Raw genomic sequence first — 18,740 nt, forward strand, 5'->3', positions numbered from 1 at the left:
TGAATCTGTGAAAAGGATGATAATTGCATTGTTTTGTAGGTATATCAAGATTCATGTACAAGATTAGTGGATTAGTGTACTGTATATTGCCAAATCTTCAATCCCAGTTTCCATGTGCTCATGCATGCTTGTCCGTGAGTGTGTGCGCGACTTGTGCTTGAACAACTTTCTCTGTGCCAACAGAGACCCTACAAGTCTAGACTGTAGACGATTGGCTGTTGTGCCTCTAAGGACATCCACATTTCCAAGTGGTCAAGAACCAGCCTGGTCTTTCCACAGTCGGCAGCTAGCTAATTATTCAGAGCCCTGCTTTTCACCTACTCAGGCCCTCTGCTCTCCAGTCAGTCTTTGGCTGTCTTTGGCTGTGGCTGAGACTATGGCCGTGGCAGGCCACTCTCCTCTCAGGATGTTGTTTATGTACAGTTCTATTATGTCACGAGATTAGTTCCTCTCAGTCCATGCACACTAATCCTCCTCTGTGCTGCTCTGTGCTCCAGGACCATGGCCAGTGTTTAGCCAAGGCCTCCTTTCTCTGTGAGCCAGCCCCTCTCCCTTTCAGCCTGTCACAGTCCTCTCTATACACACACCAAATACCACAGCCCTCAAGTGTGAAAACATCAAAACAAAGGCCTCCATCCTCCTTTGAGCCACGCTGCACTAAGTCCAAGTCTCTGAGGATATAAAAGGAAATAAAAACTGCAACAACTAAATAAAAGGCTTGTTGTCGGGCACAAAAGCTTGTCTCGGATGCTACAAGCCAAGATAGCATTTATTCATTTCGCATGACATTACAAGCCCATTGTTCCAGGCTAGGGGATATTGTTTTCCAATTGAAACATATTTTGGTAAACAATATTGTCCTTTTGGACTTCTTGAATAATCAGTCAGTCAAATATTTACCCTTCTGTTCGCTGACGTTTGTCTTTTTGATTAAAATGGGGTATATAAAACACTAACTCCTTTCAGTGGACAGCAACAAAGATAGTCTGTATCCCACACATTTCCTCTGACCCCTCAGCACCCGTTCTGCAGATTAGCATTGCACTGAACCATGCTTCGCCATTCATCAAACCTTGCACGCTAGTTCTGTCTGTCTCCTCTTTTCACTTACAATAGACTCGCCACGTCGTAATGCATGCACACACCCTGCTGCCCCAACAATATCAGCCGTACCTCATAAGGAATCAATGGATTTCAGATGGTTTTCATGCCCTGCAGTATTGGGGTTGGGGCCCTCTAATATAGTGCTTACATTTCATTAGGCAAACTTAAAAGGACGTCTCGCTATACAGTCATTTCCCATTCATTGTCACTCGTCAAGTTACCAGTTATGATTGGTAACCTTAATGATATGAATGCTCACGCGTCTATTCCCATGTGAGTTCCAGGTCAGTTCCATTGCCATTGACGGAGCATGGTATTATTTTTAGATCACAACCACCTGGAACTATTCCATTTCCATTGGGACTTATATGAATGGTTGGACTGGAATACATTGTCTATGAGATTGATGCAAAGTAACTTGAATGTTGTTATTTTTCCATTAGAGCAGGCAATGTTGCTGTAATGTTGTGTGCTGGTGCAAACTCTGACCTTGCCTAGGGCTATGGGGTGTTACTAGTTAGATTCTGGTTGAGCAGGACCAGGCTGGGGAGGTGCAGATGAAAGACCTTCTCTGTCAGGCCGGGAGGATGTTCAGCCATGGTCTAATGAAGACCAGAACATGTATGTATGCATGTAGACCTCACTACATGCATGGCACACATTATACAACTATACGACACATATAAAATAATATGTCTGCAGAGAGGATTAGCACAAATACCAAGAGTTGTACTTGAGCTTAGGAAGTAACTTTACGAATGTATTTTGGTCATGCCGGATTCGATGACCTTCCAATTTCAAGAGTTTTCATTTCTGTAAGGCGCTCTTTCACTGCAGAAACACAAAGAACATAACAACTCTGTTATAGACCTCATTATTGTTATTTTATTGTGTTACTTTTTTATTTATTTTTTAATGTTTTACTTTAGTTTATTTAGTAAATATTTTCTTAACTCTATTTTCTTAAAACTGCATTGTTGGTTAAGGGCTTGTAATTAAGCATTTCACGGTAAGGTCTACACCTGTTGTATTCTGTCACGCCCTGACTCAGGGGACTCTTATATGTTGAGTCAGGGTGTGTATATTCTTTGTTGTGTATGTTCTATGTTGTTTTTCTAGTAGGTGTATATCTATGTTGGCCGGTGTGGTTCCCAATCAGAGGCAGCTGTCGCTCGTTGTCTCTGATTGGGGATCATACTTAGGCAGCCTATTGGCACTAGTGTGTCGTGGGATCTTGTTCCTTGTAAGGTATGTTGTGTGTGCTACCTTGGACTTCACGTTTCGTTTCGTTTATTGTTTTGTCGAGTGTTTATTACGTTAATAAACATGTACGTATATCACGGTGCGCCTTGGTCTGTCCCGTCATTCAACGAACGTGACAGAAGATCCCACCAAACGAGGACCAAGCAGCGTGCCCAGGCGGAGCGAATAGCCATGTCACAGGTGGGCAATTTGTGGTCATGGGAAGAGATATTTGCGGGGAGAGGACCATGGGCTAAGTTAGATGCCCAGGCAGGAGAGGAGCAACGGCAACACGGAGGAGGCCGGTCGAGGAGGAAGCCCGAGAAGCAGCCCCAATAATTTTTTTGGGGGGGGCACACGGGGTGGTTGGTGAAGCCTAGGGTTAGAGCAGAGCCAACTCCCCGTACTCACGCGAAGAGGCGTATGACTGGGCAAGCTCCGTGTTATGCGAAGCTACGTACTGTGTCGCCAGTGCGCCGGCACAGTCCTGTACGTCCTGTGCTTGCACCACGCACGTGCCGTGCGAAGATGGGCATCCAGCCAGGACGGGGTGTGCCGGCTCAACGCTCCTGGTCTCCAGTACGCCTTCCTTGGTCCCCCGCATATCCTGCGCCAGTTCTACGAACTGTATCGCCAGTGCGCATGCACAGCCCAGTGCGTCCTGTGCCAGCACCCCGCACGTGTAGTGCGAAAGTGGGCAGCCAGCCAGGACGGGTTGTGCCAGCTCTCCGCTCTAGACCTCCAGTCCGCCTCCACAGTCCGGCCCGGCCCGGCCTGTTCCTGCTCCTCGCACCAAGCCAGTGGTGCACGTCGCCAGCCCGGCCCGGCCTGTTCCTGCTCCTCGCACCAAGCCAGTGGTGCGCGTCGCCAGCCCGGCCCGGCCTGTTCCTGCTCCTCGCACCAAGCCAGTGGTGCGCGTCGCCAGCCCGGCCCGGCCTGTTCCTGCTCCTCGCACCAAGCCAGTGGTGCGCGTCGCCAGCCCGGCCCGGGCTGTTCCTGCACCTCGCACCAAGCCAGTGGTGCGCGTCGCCAGCCCGGCCCGGCCTGTTCCTGCTCCTAGCACCAAGCCAGTGGTGCGCGTCCCCAGCCCGGCCAGTTCCTGTTCCTCGCACCAAGCCAGTGGTGCGCGTCGCCAGCCCGGCCCGGCCTGTTCCTGCTCCTCGCACCAAGCCAGTGGTGCGCGTCGCCAGCCTGGCCCGGCCTGTTCCTGCTCCTCGCACCAAGCCAGTGGTGTGCGTCGCCAGTCCGGCCCGGCCTGTTCCTGCTCCTCGCACCAAGCCAGTGGTGCGCGTCGCCAGTCCGGCCCGGCCCGTTCCTGTCCCTCGCACCAAGCCAGTCGGTGCGTGTTCCTAGTCCAGTCCGGCCCGTGCCTGCTCCTCGCACCAGACCAGTGGTGCGTTTGTCTAGTCCGGCACGGCCTGTGCCCGTTCCACCGGTGCCTGGTCCGGCACCGGTCAGCTGCTCCACTCCGGAGCCAGAGCAGTCCGCTCCACCGGTGCCTGATCCAGCTCCGGTCAGCTGCACCACTCCGGAGCCAGAGCAGTCCGCTCCACCGGGGTCCAGTCCAGCTCCGGTCAGTGGCTCCACTCCGGAGCCAGAGCAGTCCGCTCCACCGGTGCCTGATCCAGCTTCGGTCAGCGGCTCCACTCCGGAGCCAGAGTAGTCCGCTCCACCGGTGCCCAGTCCAGCTCCGGTCAGCGGCTCCAGTCCAGACCATGACGTCAGCCCCTCTCCAGGTTCGGGGTCTCCCACACCAGGGTTCAGACAGGGCCTGGCGTATCGTGGGAGGAAGGAGAGGGGAAGCAGCGCGCCGAGGTCCAGACCAGACCAGGGGCGCAACAGGGAGGCGGAGAGTGAGAGGTCGTCACGCCCCGAGCCGGATCCGCCTCCGAGGCGGAATGCCCACCCGGCCCCTACCCTGTTATGTTTAGGTTGTGCGGTCGGAGTCCGCACCTTTGGGGGGGGGGTACTGTCACGCCCTGACTCAGGGGACTCTTATATGTTGAGTCAGGGTGTGTATATTCTTTGTTGTGTATGTTCTATGTTGTTTTTCTAGTAGGTGTATATCTATGTTGGCCGGTGTGGTTCCCAATCATAGGCAGCTGTCGCTCGTTGTCTCTGATTGGGGATCATACTTAGGCAGCCTATTGGCACTAGTGTGTCGTGGGATCTTGTTCCTTGTAAGGTATGTTGTGTGTGCTACCTTGGACTTCACGTTTCGTTTATTGTTTTGTTGAGTGTTTATTACGTTAATAAACATGTACGTATATCACGCTGCGCCTTGGTCTGTCCCGTCATTCAACGAACGTGACATATTCGGCGTAAGTGATTTGATACACAGAATAGTGTATGGATCCTCAAGGACACATTAAGAGACAAAAATACAATGAATACATGTCTATCTGTATGCCCTTGACCCTTGGATAGCTCCATATTCAGATCTCAGCACACTTGTGGAGAAGGGTAGCGATTTTTATTGAGCCTGTATTTTACACAAATTTCAAATGACTAAAAGTAGTCATTGTTTTACCATGTTGTTTATGGTCTCATATACTGTATAAATTATTATTATTTATAAATTATATATTGTTCTCTAATCACACAGGTCATCCACCTCTTTGTGGGAGCAACACTTCTCACTTTTCACCCACTAGCCTAATGTGTCGAATTGCAAACACACAATGTTAGGAGGACCTGCCATTGAGTTTCTTAAGCTTCGGGTCAAAGGTAAACAAGAGGTCCATTGAGATCCCTCTAAGTGTTTATTAAGAAGGCCTCCGCTGAGAAATCATTATCCAGATCCCTCTCTCCTAATTAAACATTCTTCTCCACTAACAGGCATACATAGTGGAGAGAGATCAGTTTTAAACTATCATCCAGCAGAGTAATAGTGGTTTATAAACTCCTTGGATTTGCACTTGTACTTTTAATGGTCCTTCCTGGGAATGAACAAATATTGATCAACGTGACCTGCTCATAATTAATTAAGTTTTGAGGGCGCTATTGGCCTATTTCATCTATTATCTTAGCATGCTCACTTCCTCAAACATTCAGCACAGTTGCATTCAGATATTGGCAATAAAATACATACTGTAAATGTCGAAAATCCACAATTCTGTGTACTGTAGTACTATATGAAAGGTAGGATTATGTGTACTGTAAAGCTATGTGAAAGTTTAGATAAAGGGAACTGTGATTTGATTTAAACTCAGGTTACAGCCAGTAGTCAAGGAATAATTTACCCTTGTCATCATGTCACAGTTGCCTAAAGCTTTAGGAGTGACCAGTGGCCAGGGAGTCAACTTTAGATCTAGTGTTTCCTCTCTCTCCTCTGAAGTCAGTGACAGGGCCCTGGATCACAGAGCTGGACGGTAGAGGAGCCTCAAAGGCAGGTCAGAGGTCACCGTCCCCCCAGAGGACAGACACTGCAGCCGGGGCCCGGGGGAGGGCAGGGGGCAGGGCAGGACCTGGGGTGGGGGCTGCGGGACAAGGAGCCGGTCTGTGGTTGGCTTCAGAAGGAAGGAATCCACTCACAGGATGTTAGAATGGATAGAAGAACAACCTCCTTCTCAGTTCTACCTTAATCACAAAGTAATCATATCAAGCAGATTGTTGTTACATGAGGGGTTGTCTTGTAAGATGGAGGATTTGGTCCTAAGATTGTATGGAAAATAACTTTAAAATGATTAGAAAGACGATTGACAAATCAACAACATCTGTTCATCTCTTTCTTCCCTGTTTTTCTTTTGATAAACTAATGAATTGGGCAACCTGGCATCTGTTTATCTGGCATCTGTCTCATGCAACTGGAAACAGGTAAAACACCGTTATAACATCTGGTTGGTTCAAAGAGCATTGTGTTTCTGTTAAGTAACAGAGAGAAAGAAAAGCTGTTCTATTTAGTTCTGATTGTTCCTGACTGGTACAGCCTGCCTATCAGAATGTGCTCTGCCTGGCATTGGGTGTTCCTTATGTAACATATGCTAAGGATCAGGTCACATCTGGTTCAAACCCAGACAAATAATGTCACTTATTTATGTTTATGTGTAATAAGAGGTCTACAGAAGTTGATATTACTCATAATATTGTAATTATAGCCTTTGTTGTGCTTTACGCCTCTGCTAAAGCCATTTTCCCTTCTGAGAACCCAACAGGAGGCAGGAACAGAGACGGTGCATGAAATTGATTACACTGTAAAAGAATAGCGTGGATGTCAAAACTATTTGCCACTTAAATTATTAAATTATTGGAAACAGGGAGGGGGCACTCTGAAATGATTGACCTCACTAATAAAACATAATCAGGGTAATTTGACGTGTTTTATATTGTACCCATACATTGCTGCTTCTAAATATAAGACAGGCTGCAGCCAACACATGGCTCTGGCAAACCACAGTGTTTATAAAATGAATCCCCAGTCTGAGGCATGAGTCCTGCCCCATTTGCGTGTGTGTATATGTATGCTATATCGAATGATCGTGCGTGTGTTCCTAGGCCAGGGGGTGCACATCCAAGCGTGCGTGTGTGTGTGTGTGTGTGTGTGTGTGTGCACGTGTGCACGTGTCTGTTTGTGCTCCTGGGCTGAGAACTAATTTCCACCCTGATGATCACAGGCACCATTGATTGTAATCACAACGAGCAGGCTGTTCTGCCCTGTGGCACACAAAGGAATCTGGACCTGTTTAAAGCACTAACTTTTATGTTTTTTTTATACTTGTATGAAGTTATGTTCTGATGTTGTGGGCAGCTGGCTCTCATTAACAATACATGATGTCAAACAGGGGGACGGGCTGGAGGGTGGATGAGAGCTACTCTCTCTTTATGGCCCAGTAGTGAAGACTGTCTGTACTGTAGACATCTATGATAAGCCTTTGATAAGCCTTTGATAAGCCTATGATAAGCCTTTGATAAGCCTCTCTGTGCTAGATGGTGAGAACATCAAAAGGTAGAAACTGCAGGATACCTTTGGGTACAATTCATCCCTGGGTTTGGTTGTCTCTCTGTTGCACTACTCTCATTTCATTTAGTGAATTTTGTCTTTTTACTTGCCATTTGTTTACAACTGCTGTTGGTTATAGTAAATGTATGTGTTCCCATTACTGCCCATTATCATGTTTTTCCTGGGTATAATGCAAATGATTTCAGTCTTTACTGGTACTCTGCCTAGACTACAATGGTAAGGAAATTATTCTAGTGACAGTAATAACAATCCATCACAGCATGTAGAATCTCCCGAGTGGCGCAGTGGTCTAAGGCACTGTATTGCAGTGCTAGCTGTGCCACTAGAGATCCTGGTTCGAATCCAGGCTCTGTCGTAGCCGGCCGCGACCGGGAGACCCATGGGGCGGCGCACAATTGGCCCAGCGTCGTCCAGGATAGGGGAGGGAATGGCCGGCAGGGATGTAGCTCAGTTGGTTGAGCATGGCGTTTGCAACGCCAGGGTTGTGGGTTCAATTCCCACGGGGAGCCAGTAAAAAAAAAAATATATATATATATATAAAAAATAATAATAATGTATGCACTCACTAACTGTAAGTCGCTCTGGATAAGAGCGTCTGCTAAATGACTAAAATGTAAATGTAATACTGATCCAGACCCTGCAGGATCTGAAGCCCATTGAAGTGAGTTATTGGGATATGGCATTGCCCCTTACATTATCCTGCCAACTGCCCTACTTTCAGACTGTCACATTAATGCATCACAATGTGCTTAATAAAACCTTATTGGGTCCCTGACAGTGGCGGTCGGTGCAGTTTAAGATGAGGGAAGACGCACATTTTTTTTATGAGCTTGGCCTTATTTCTATTACAGCATAGTGGATGACTGTCATTCATATTCCATTCACCCAGCTCAATGTAACGTCAATAGGTTTAGGCTACTACATGATACTCAAATACCCATCATCATTTCTCTATACCCATCATGAGGTTGCTACAACCTAGCCTGTGAATGAAAGTTTACAAAGTAGGTGCACAGATCGAGAGAAATTTGAGTAATCAAGGTGACATAAACTAATAAAACCTAAAGCTTACCTTGACTTGGAAGAATTCCAGTGTTGGATATCCAAAGCAAGCTAGCTAACATCAAATCAAATCAAATATTATTTGTCACATGCGCCGAATACAACAGGTGTAGACCTTACTGTGAAATGCTTACTTACAAGCCCTTAACCAACAATGCAGTTTTAAGAAAATACAGTTAAGAAAATATTTATTAGTTGTTTATTTTCCAGTGTTGTTAGAAAATAAACCGAAGGAATACCACCCAGTGTGAGTTTTCCGATCTGATATTTCTCCAACTTCATTTTGCCTCATGATATCAGTCAATTTGGGTCCACTGTGGTAAAATCAAGCAGCATATCGTGTAGCTCTTCGTGTGCTATGAGGCAGACAGGGCTTGTGTTTGTCTCAGAAGGCTTGGAGTGAGTGACACATTGTTTTAACTCACAGTGAGTAGAGTACAGTCTTCAGGAGGGGAGCCCATGTGTTCTGCTCTCCTCATCTCCCATCATCATCTGCATCGCAGCTGTTAGTGCAGAGTAAAAGTGCCAAACCACACAACCACTTAATATTTCATTTCACTAAAATTACTGTAAATGACTAATAAGAAAACATTGACACTAGGCCAACATGCCAAAGCAGCATTAGCAACATAGGAACACTGTTTTTGACATTTCAATTGTCAATATACCTGTACATATACAATGAATCTCAACCTTGGTTATAAATAAATCAGAAGCGTAACAGCTATGGACAGTTTGAACATACATCCCTGTTTTTAATGCTTCATTTCCTGGAGGCTGCTCACAACAACATAAACAGTTCCGTTTGTGTAGAGGTGCTGAGAGCGCTCCAGATTTAGGTGAGTCGTGGGAGCGCTGTGATTGTGTGTCAGGATGGGCCACTATGGCTGCGCTGCCTGTAACACGTTTATGACACACACAGGACCGGAACATATGGGATATGTGTTAAGGAGCTTTACACTGCACAGCTAGGAGGGGAAATGATCCCTCTTTTTCCACACTTTGATGATAGGTGACCATTAGCCACTTATGCACCTGGGATGGATGTCATTACTAACTACTTATCTAGCTAATACTTTTCAGGACCAACATGCTCTCAATGACATTGATATAATGCTAGGTCAACATTTAGTGGTTGTTAATCTCTGTATTGTCATGACATCATCTGTCAGGTCTTATGTAAGGTTCACTGGACACTGATCACTTCAATATGTAAGCACATTTTACATTGGGTTACTGTCTGAGTTATCTTATCAAGAGAATCCATCTTTATACAGGCACAATCAAACGAGTAACAATACATGGGGGCCTAATTCATACCATTGTGCTGATATCAGGGTGAGCTTCATGTCAGATTTCTCATATTTTGACTTTAAAACAGCATGCCAATTCCAGGCTTCAAGGGATGCCTCATGAATCACTGAGTCATCAGGGCAGGAGGTAGAGTCCCCATAGCTCAGTGTGTTCCTCAGGGAGGATAGAGCTGGATCAGATATTACCCAATACAAGCCCTTTGATCCACATTATGACTTCAGATTCACATGAAATGAGCAAATGAATATTTTCCCCATTTGATTCAGATTTGATTAACTATTTCATATTTTATATGCACAGTGTATTGGCAGTGTTGGCCGCCCTCACGTTAACGAATGTATCATGTTGTTATGTTGCCATGGCCCTTCTCCCCTCCTCAGCTCATCTCCACCTCGTTGGGTGGAAAGGCTTTTAAAGCAGCAACGCTCCAAAGACAACTTAAAATATTGTGTGGTTTGAGGAGCTGATTAAAACCAGCTCCCCCGATGCGAACCTTGAGGTCTTTCAGACATGTCATTTCACGTTTCAAAACAGACTGTTTGAAATAGCTGGCAGTATAGCTGGCAGTGGAAAGATAATGTTTTCGATTACTCCTGAGGGGAATCCTTCACCTCCCCGATAGCTAGTTGTTTTAATTTGAAACACAAGTCTTAGTACATCACAGATCCTTTTAAACTCTCACCGTATTTCACCATCATCACTTTGTGGTTGTTTGGAATGAGCTCTATATTATTAATCTTAATGATACTTTAAAGCAAATTCACTACTCTCTGTACTTCGATGAAAGTCAGTCTAGTTTTTGGCAGAGAATGTCAGACATACAGTACACTACTTTGTTAAAACCCTCCTACACCCTTTGAATTCCAAGTTAGCCATAGAGTATAAGAAGTAAAGTTCACTGTACTTTAGTGCTTACATATGACTGTGTAGTCATACATGAGACATTCCCACAGCTGTTGAGCACCCACAACTAACTGGTGTGGTCGATCAGCTTAATCTGAAGTTCATTTGGTACTTTTACTGTCATGTAGCTTACATCACATTACATTTCTGAACATGTTCAGTGATATGAATTACTAAATATCTAAGACAAAATAAAAGGAGAGGAGGGATCTTGGTCTAAAAATTACTTAAATCTTTCTAAACTTTCTCTCACTGCTCTTGAAAGGGAGTAGTAGTAGTAGTTTTTGGTAGCATGCAGGACCAAAGATCCTGTCAGGATGTCAGTGAGATGCGGTAGGACGAAGTCAGGCGCAGGACACAGAGCTAATCGAAAACGTACTTTACTCGTAGGTAACGTAAATAACATAACCTCCACGCAGGGAGGAAACAAACCCGCTCACCAGACGACAACCAAACATGAACAAACACGCACAACATACAGTGGGAGCCAGAGGGTTAAATAGGGAAGTAATCAATACCTAATGGGAACCAGGTGTGAACAATAAAGACAAGACAAGTAGAACACAGAAACATAGATCGGTAGCAGCTAGTACTCCGGTGACGACGAACGCCGAAGCATGCCCGAGCAAGGAGGAGGAGCAGCCTCGGCTGAATCCGTGACAGATCCTACACAAACAAATCATTCCATGTAGATAATTAAAGCAGTGGTTTAGCTGAATGTTGCCATTCCATCAGCCCTGCACTCCCTCCTCTGGGTCCCTATTCCAATCCCCACTGTGGTTATGGTATTTCATAGGACTGCATTACCCAAGCCCATCAAGCTACATTCACCGTACACTACATCAGTCTACAGACTGATTAACTTAATTAGCAAGGCCAAATCAGAACCACGGAGCCATAATACATAAAGATAATAGGAAAGCCAAACATTTTATTTACTAACCACTCCAGTGGTCACTCTGAAATCCCCATGGTAGACGTCTGGTCTTGATGCAGAATCTGTCTTTCATAGAGGAACCAGTGCTGGCTGCCAAGAATAGCACTCTGGCTGATGTGTCTGGCTCTTGTTAACAACTGATAGGTTCCTCTCAGAAACAACTATTCAAAAGAAGACTTTCCTCAGGCTGTGTGTGTTGTTGTGGTTGTGAGGATTGTGTCCTATTGTGTGCGATCACTCACTGACAGATGTCAGAACCACTAAATAACACACCTCCTATCAACTGATGCCTTGCCAATGGGAGTTAATGTGAGTCATGTTTATTTCATTTATTTAATTTGGAGGGCCCCCGTAGAATGCTTTTGAACAGGTGTCATAAAGTAGTCTTTGTTGCCTATCTCCTGTCTCTCTCTCTCACACACACACCTCTCTTTTTTCTCTCTATATCTATCTTCATCTTTCTCACACTCTCACTGTCTATCTTCCACCTGATTACATCACCAGAGAAAAGATTCTGGCCACCTCATATTACTGGAAACTCTGAGCAGAGATACACCATATCTTCGCTAGATTCCGTTCCCTTACAATTTATGTGCTCCACTTTTTCTGGACAGAAATTCTTGCTTCAGGGGTTACTCTGTTAAAGATTGAATCCATTCAATAAAATGTAATAGTGTAAGATGGCCTCTGTATTCAACCAAGTCAGAGTTATGAGAGAAGATTGAATTTAGTCTAATTTTCATGCATGGATACTGAGGCTCTCCTCAATCAAAGGGATTACTCTGACTTTCTGCCAATTTCTTTCTTTTGAGTCTTAGGTTATACCTTAATGGTATTCTGATTCTCTTTCAATATAGACCTACCCACAATTATGTCCAAAATCATTATCTTGAAGGTCTGCCAAACATTTAGAAAGCCTGTTTTCTATTGACTCATTGTTCACATGGTTGGAATATTCATAAGGTTTTGCCATGGGCGCTGCTAGTATTTTTTGTCATCAGGAGCTGCTGACGATGTATGGGTGGACCTCAGATCTCAGATCTAGATCCAGTAATTGAAGAGATGGATTCTGATTGATGTTTTAAGGAAGTTCCTTTCCTATTTAAATATTCATGGACTTCTGGGCCTGCAGGGGGGGACGCAAGAACAGAGAAGTCAAAGCATACCTGTGGACAACAATAACAGCAGCCCCCCCTGTTTTATTCAGCTCTTTCCACAACAAGTCCTATAGACAGACTGAGATTGACTGCTGTAGTAATGGCACGGCATTCGAAACATATTACAGGTGTCGCCTAGGGCAGCATGTCTCCATTCATCATCCACTCAGAGTCCTTATTCCACGTCAAGCTCCACTTGAAAGCTGTCCATTGAAGCAGGCCTGTCAGTTCACTACAACACAGGCCCTCTCTGGTGCAAGCACCCTTCTGGCATAGCCCATATATCACATCATTAATGGTGTGGAATAAAACAAAACGCTGAACAGCATTTAGGCAGGATTTAAGTCAGCATGCCATAGCTGTTCACACTTATAAAGGCCCCTTTATGCCAAATATGAATAATGCTGTGATGGATGTGTTACAAGTGCACACTAGAAGTTTCCTCCACTTATTTGGTCCACAGTAACAGCAAGTGCTAAGTTGACAATTTAAGTGTTAACTACCATTTGGAACTGGCTCACTCGATGTACTGGTATGATCAAATCAACACAGGCTTACCAGTGAGTAGTGTGTGGAAGGAGTAACATTCACCATCTTGTCATTGGTAGGAAACTGCATTCTCATACAAGAACACAATCCAAGACAATGCAGAGATTCCTTCAAGGTGCTCCATACCATATTTTACATTTACGTCATTTAGCAGACGCTCTTATCCAGAGCGACTTAGAAATTGGTGCATTCACCTTATAGCCAGTGGGATAACCACTTTACAATATGTTTTTATTTTATTTTATTTTTGGGGGGGTGGGGTGGGGTGGGGTAAGGGGGGGTAGAAGGATTACTTTATCCTATCCCAGGTATTCCTTAAAGAGGTGGGGTTTCAAGTGTCTCCGGAAGGTGGTGAGTGACTCCGCTGTCCTGGCGTTGTGAGGGAGCTTGTTCCACCATTGGGGTGCCAGAGAAGCGAACAGTTTTGACTGGGCTGAGCGGGAACTGTGCTTCCGCAGAGGTAGTGGGGCCAGCAGGCCAGAGGTGGATGAACGCAATGCCCTCGTTTGGGTGTAGGGACTGATCAGAGCCTGAAGGTACGGAGGTGCCGTTCCCCTCACAGCTCCGTAGGCAAGCACCATGGTATTGTAGCAGATGCGAGCTTCAACTGGAAGCCAGTGGAGTGTGTGGAGGAGCGGGGTGACGTGAGAGAACTTGGGAAGGTTGAACACCAGACGGGCTGCGGCATTCTGGATGAGTTGTAGGGGTTTAATGGCACAGGCAGGGAGCCCAGCCAACAGCGAGTTGCAGTAATCCAGACGGGAGATGACAAGTGCCTGGATTAGGACCTGTGCCGCTTCCTGTGTAAGGCAGGGTCGTACTCTCCGAATGTTGTAGAGCATGAACCTACAGGATCGAGTCACCGCCTTGATGTTAGCGGAGAACGAAAGGGGGTTGTCCAGGGTCACGCCAAGGCTCTTCGCACTCTGGGAGGAGGACACAATGGAGTTGTCAACCGTGATGGCGAGATCATGGAACGGGCAGTCCTTCCCCGGGAGGAAGAGCAGCTCCGTCTTGCCGAGGTTCAGCTTGAGGTGGTGATCCGTCATCCACACTGATATGTCTGCCAGACATGCAGAGATGCGATTCGCCACCTGGTTATCAGAAGGGGGAAAGGAGAAGATTAGTTGTGTGTCGTCTGCGTAGCAATGATAGGAGAGGCCATGTGAGGATATGACAGAGCCAAGTGACTTGGTGTATAGCGAGAATAGGAGAGGGCCTAGAACTGAGCCCTGGGGGACACCAGTGGTGAGAGCACGCAGAGTTAATGGAAAAACCCAGAGGCATATTGGATGTTTATTCTGACACCCAAAACAATGAGGCCATGTATAATATTGAGCGGTGAGAACAAGCAACAGGAATGCACTGTTAGAGGAAACCCACCATAACCCTCGTCCCTGACATGTCATGGTTAGTAAGGACGCTTCATCCTTCTCCTCAGCTTCCCCAAATCCCACCACAATATTTGGGACGTGCAACCCTGAATTCCTAACAAATTTAATTGGGACAATAAACTTTAATTATATTTGTCTGTCAGCTTGTAACTGTAAAATAGTACTAAACGCACTCCGCCCTGATTTTGACACAACAGGCAGTGTTGCAAACACACGCATGACTCGTTTTTTGATGTTTTTTCCCACTCTTTTATCCCCTGATTGAGTGAAAGCAGTCTGAAATGACCTGAGATCCATGGATTCTGGTGTGCAAGAATCTCCTTTCTTTCCATAAACAAGTTTTGAATGGAGGATTTAATTAAGCGAGTGTGAGTTTGTTTGGGGAGACTGGGCAGGCAGCATGATAAGAATACCTCTGTTATCCTGCCAGAGTCAAAACAGTGTGCTATTAAACACACAGCTCACATCTCGGTCGTGTTTGTCTACACATCCTTATTTATGAAGTCTGTAGGTACGGGGCCAGAGCATTCCTCTCTGCTGTTGATGCAAAGCAACAAGGCTTGGTCAATAGCAGGAAAAATCACTGTAATATAAACCATAAACAAAAACACAACCCAGTTCCATATCATCAAATACTTTTTCCTAGATTTAAAAACTGTCAAGATTCAAGAGTTGTGCTTACATTACCATAACATTTGTGCATGGTTTGAATATTTCAATTATTGGAAATTGCGTTAGGTGTGGTATTTTGTGGTCGTTGTGAAAATACATAAAAAAATAATTTGACACAAATGTGATTAGAAATAGTTCCTGAAACCTGTAACCACAAAATGGTTTGAATCATTGCTCTCTACCATACCGCATTACATATCCAGCTATTTTGCAGTTATTTTCTTTATGAGGTAACTGACAAACTGATAACCCACTGGGCACAGATCTCAGTTCAACATCTAGTTTTGATTTACATTTGTCAACTAACATGAATTCAACGTAAAATCAACAAAAAAATGTACCATGTCATTGGATTAGGTTATAAGCTGAGTGAAAAAAAGACAACATTCCCTTACGTTTATGACTTTTTTCAAATCAAATCAGTTTTCCACGTTGATTCAACGTCATCACATAGATTTTTTGTTTTTGAAATGATGTGGAAACAACATTGATTCAACCTGTTTTTGCCCAGTGGGAAGAGATGTTCCATTGTTATGCATCAATGTGTCTCTTCGTCTCTCTGTGTGAGGAATGGCTTCTCTCTCTGATAAGCAAGACTCTATTTCTAAATAGGAACGGTGGAAATATGATGCAATCGATTCCCAGCAGAGCCTTTGAAGTCAGAGATAAAGTGGAATGAATCATAATATCCTCAGGCTCCCATTTAGTATTTGGGAAAATAAACAGTTGTCGGCCAAGCCTGATCTTGTGTGACTGATTGTGAACATAGAAGTCTGGGAACAGTGCCAGTGGTATTTCTACAACATAATTAAAATGATAGGTATTTAGAGATGAGCTTGTTGTGGAGTGGTGTTATTCATATTGCGTAACCCAGTCTGGGTACACTGAGGATCAGGTTAAAAATACTGGTAGGTACAAACATGATGCACAGTGCGTACTGTATGTACATGGATCATTTCACTTCAAGCATCTACTCCAAAACCTTTTAGAGTTTCTCACTCACTGAATGTTGTGTTTCGATGAAAGCTTGAATGCCAAGAGGAAATCACATACATAATTCTGTATTATTGACATGTTACATGGTCTGGCTCAGTTACAGTGCCTAGTGAAAGTCTACACACCCCTTGTACAGTCTTCACATTTTGATGCCTTAAAATTATACTGAACAAAAATATGAACGCACCATGCAACAATTTCAAAGATTTTGCTGAGTTACAGTTTATATCAGACAATTGAAATAAATTCATTAGGCCCTAATCTATGGATTTCACATGACTGGGCAGGGGCACAGCCATTGTTGGGCCTGGGAGGGCATAGGTCCATCCACTTGGGAGCCAGGCCAACCCACTAGGGAGCCAGGCCCAGCCAATCAGAATGAGTTTTTCCTCACAAAGGGCTTTATTACAGACAGAAATACCGGGACCATACTTTATATGTAGAGTTTATAGTTTTGTTCAGTAATAGTTAAACACCATGTTAAAGACTCACAGCAGCAGATATAGTTGGATTCAGCAGCAAAACGGTGTCAATACAACTTTGCTTTTTGATTGATGAGAGTCACCTTTGTAATTATACAGAGTGTCTCCTAATTGCCTCATCTTCTATTTAAACTCATGAAACATGGAACCAAACTTTACATGTTGCGTTTATATTTTTGTTCAGTTTAAATCTAAAAAAGAGATTACATTAGATTTTTTTCCTACCCATCTACACAACCTACTGCACATTTTCGAAGTGAAAGAAAAATTATATAATATTTTTCAAATTAATAAAAGTGAAGAAGTCTTGATTGGATATGTCTTCACCCCAGAGTGAGTGCATGTATTTTCGTACTGGTCCCCCGTGAGAATTGAACCCACAATCGTGGCACTGCAAGCGCCATTCTCTACCAACTGAGCTACTTGGTGGACGCATCTTAGGCAGCTATCTTAGCTGTAAATAATTTTGAAGAAGATTTTACCTACTGCTCCTTTCATATTTATTTTGATCCTGACAAACTCCCCAGTCCCTGCCAGTGTCAAATGTAATTTAATTTTATTTGTGACGTGCTTGTGACATGCTTTGTAAACAACAGTGAAATGCTTACGGGCCCTTCCCAACAATGCAGAGAGAAAAATATATAAAAATAATAACATGAGGAATAAATACACAATGAGTAATGATAACTTGGCTATATACACGGGGTACAAGTGTCGAGTCGATTTGCAGGGGTACGAGGAAATTGAGATAGATATGTACATATAGGTAGGGATAAAGGGACTAGGCAACAGGATAGATAATAAACAGTAGCAGCAGCGTATGTGATGAGTCAAAATAGTTAGTGCAAAGAGGGTCAATACAGATAGTCAAGGTAGCTATTTGGTTAACTATTTATTAGTCTTATGGCTTGGGAGTAGAAGCTGTTCAGGGTCCTGTTGGTTCCAGATTTGGTGCATCGGTATCGCTTGCCATGTGGTAGCAGAGAGAACTGTCTGTGACTTGGTGGCTGGAGTCTTTGACAATCAAGCATACCCATAACATGATGCTGCAACTACAATACTTGAAAATACAGAGGGTTTCACTCAGTGTTGTGTTGGATTGGATTTGACCCAAACCTGTAGTTTTTAATTTAGCCCAAAAAGTGTATTTCTTTGCTATTATTACTTAACTGACTTGTTGCAAACAGAATAGATAATTTGGAGTGGATTTTTGTAACACAGGCTTCCTTCTTTTCACTTTGTCATAAAGGCCAGTAATGTGGAGTGAATGTGATGTTGTTGATCCTCTGTATTTTCAAGTATTGTGGTGGCAGCATCATGTTATGGGTATGCTTCTCACCGGCAGGTACTGGGGAGTTTGTTTGAATCAAAATAAATGTGAAAGAAGAAAAGCCCAGGTAAAAAGGTAGAGGAAACCCAGCCTCATTCTTATGAATAACTAACTCTGGGATAAAGTTTTATTTTTCAGCGGGACAATTACACACATTTTTATGCTGAAGGCACACCAGAATGGCTTTCGAATAAGTGTTGAGTGTTCCTGAGTGGTCCAGTCTCAGTCCTGACCTAAATTTGCTTGAAAATCAGATACAAAGTTAGAATATTGCTGTCCATCAATGATTCCCAACAAAATTTACTGAGCTTGAGCAATTTTGACAAAAACAATGGATATACTGTGATGGTTTTGACTTGAGGTTATTAGGGGTGCCAGGTAGGTCGGCCTACCAGAGAAATTGTATGATTTCTCCTTTTTGTTTGTAAGGGAATGAGTCCCGTCAAGTCTATACCAATACAAAGGACTCATGAAATAGTCAGAATGGAACATAAACCCTTAAAAACATTAGAAATACAGTAACTTCAAAACAATGGTTCTTTTGCATTTTTTGTGTTATACAAAATAAATTATCACCCAAACAATAGTCACAAAATAATATGTTACTCAGGAAAGGTCCCGTACCTCGGGCTTAAAAA

The sequence above is a fragment of the Coregonus lavaretus genome (assembly GCF_964263955.1).
Source record: "Coregonus lavaretus genome assembly, chromosome: 5".
Classification (NCBI taxonomy): domain Eukaryota; kingdom Metazoa; phylum Chordata; class Actinopteri; order Salmoniformes; family Salmonidae; genus Coregonus; species Coregonus lavaretus.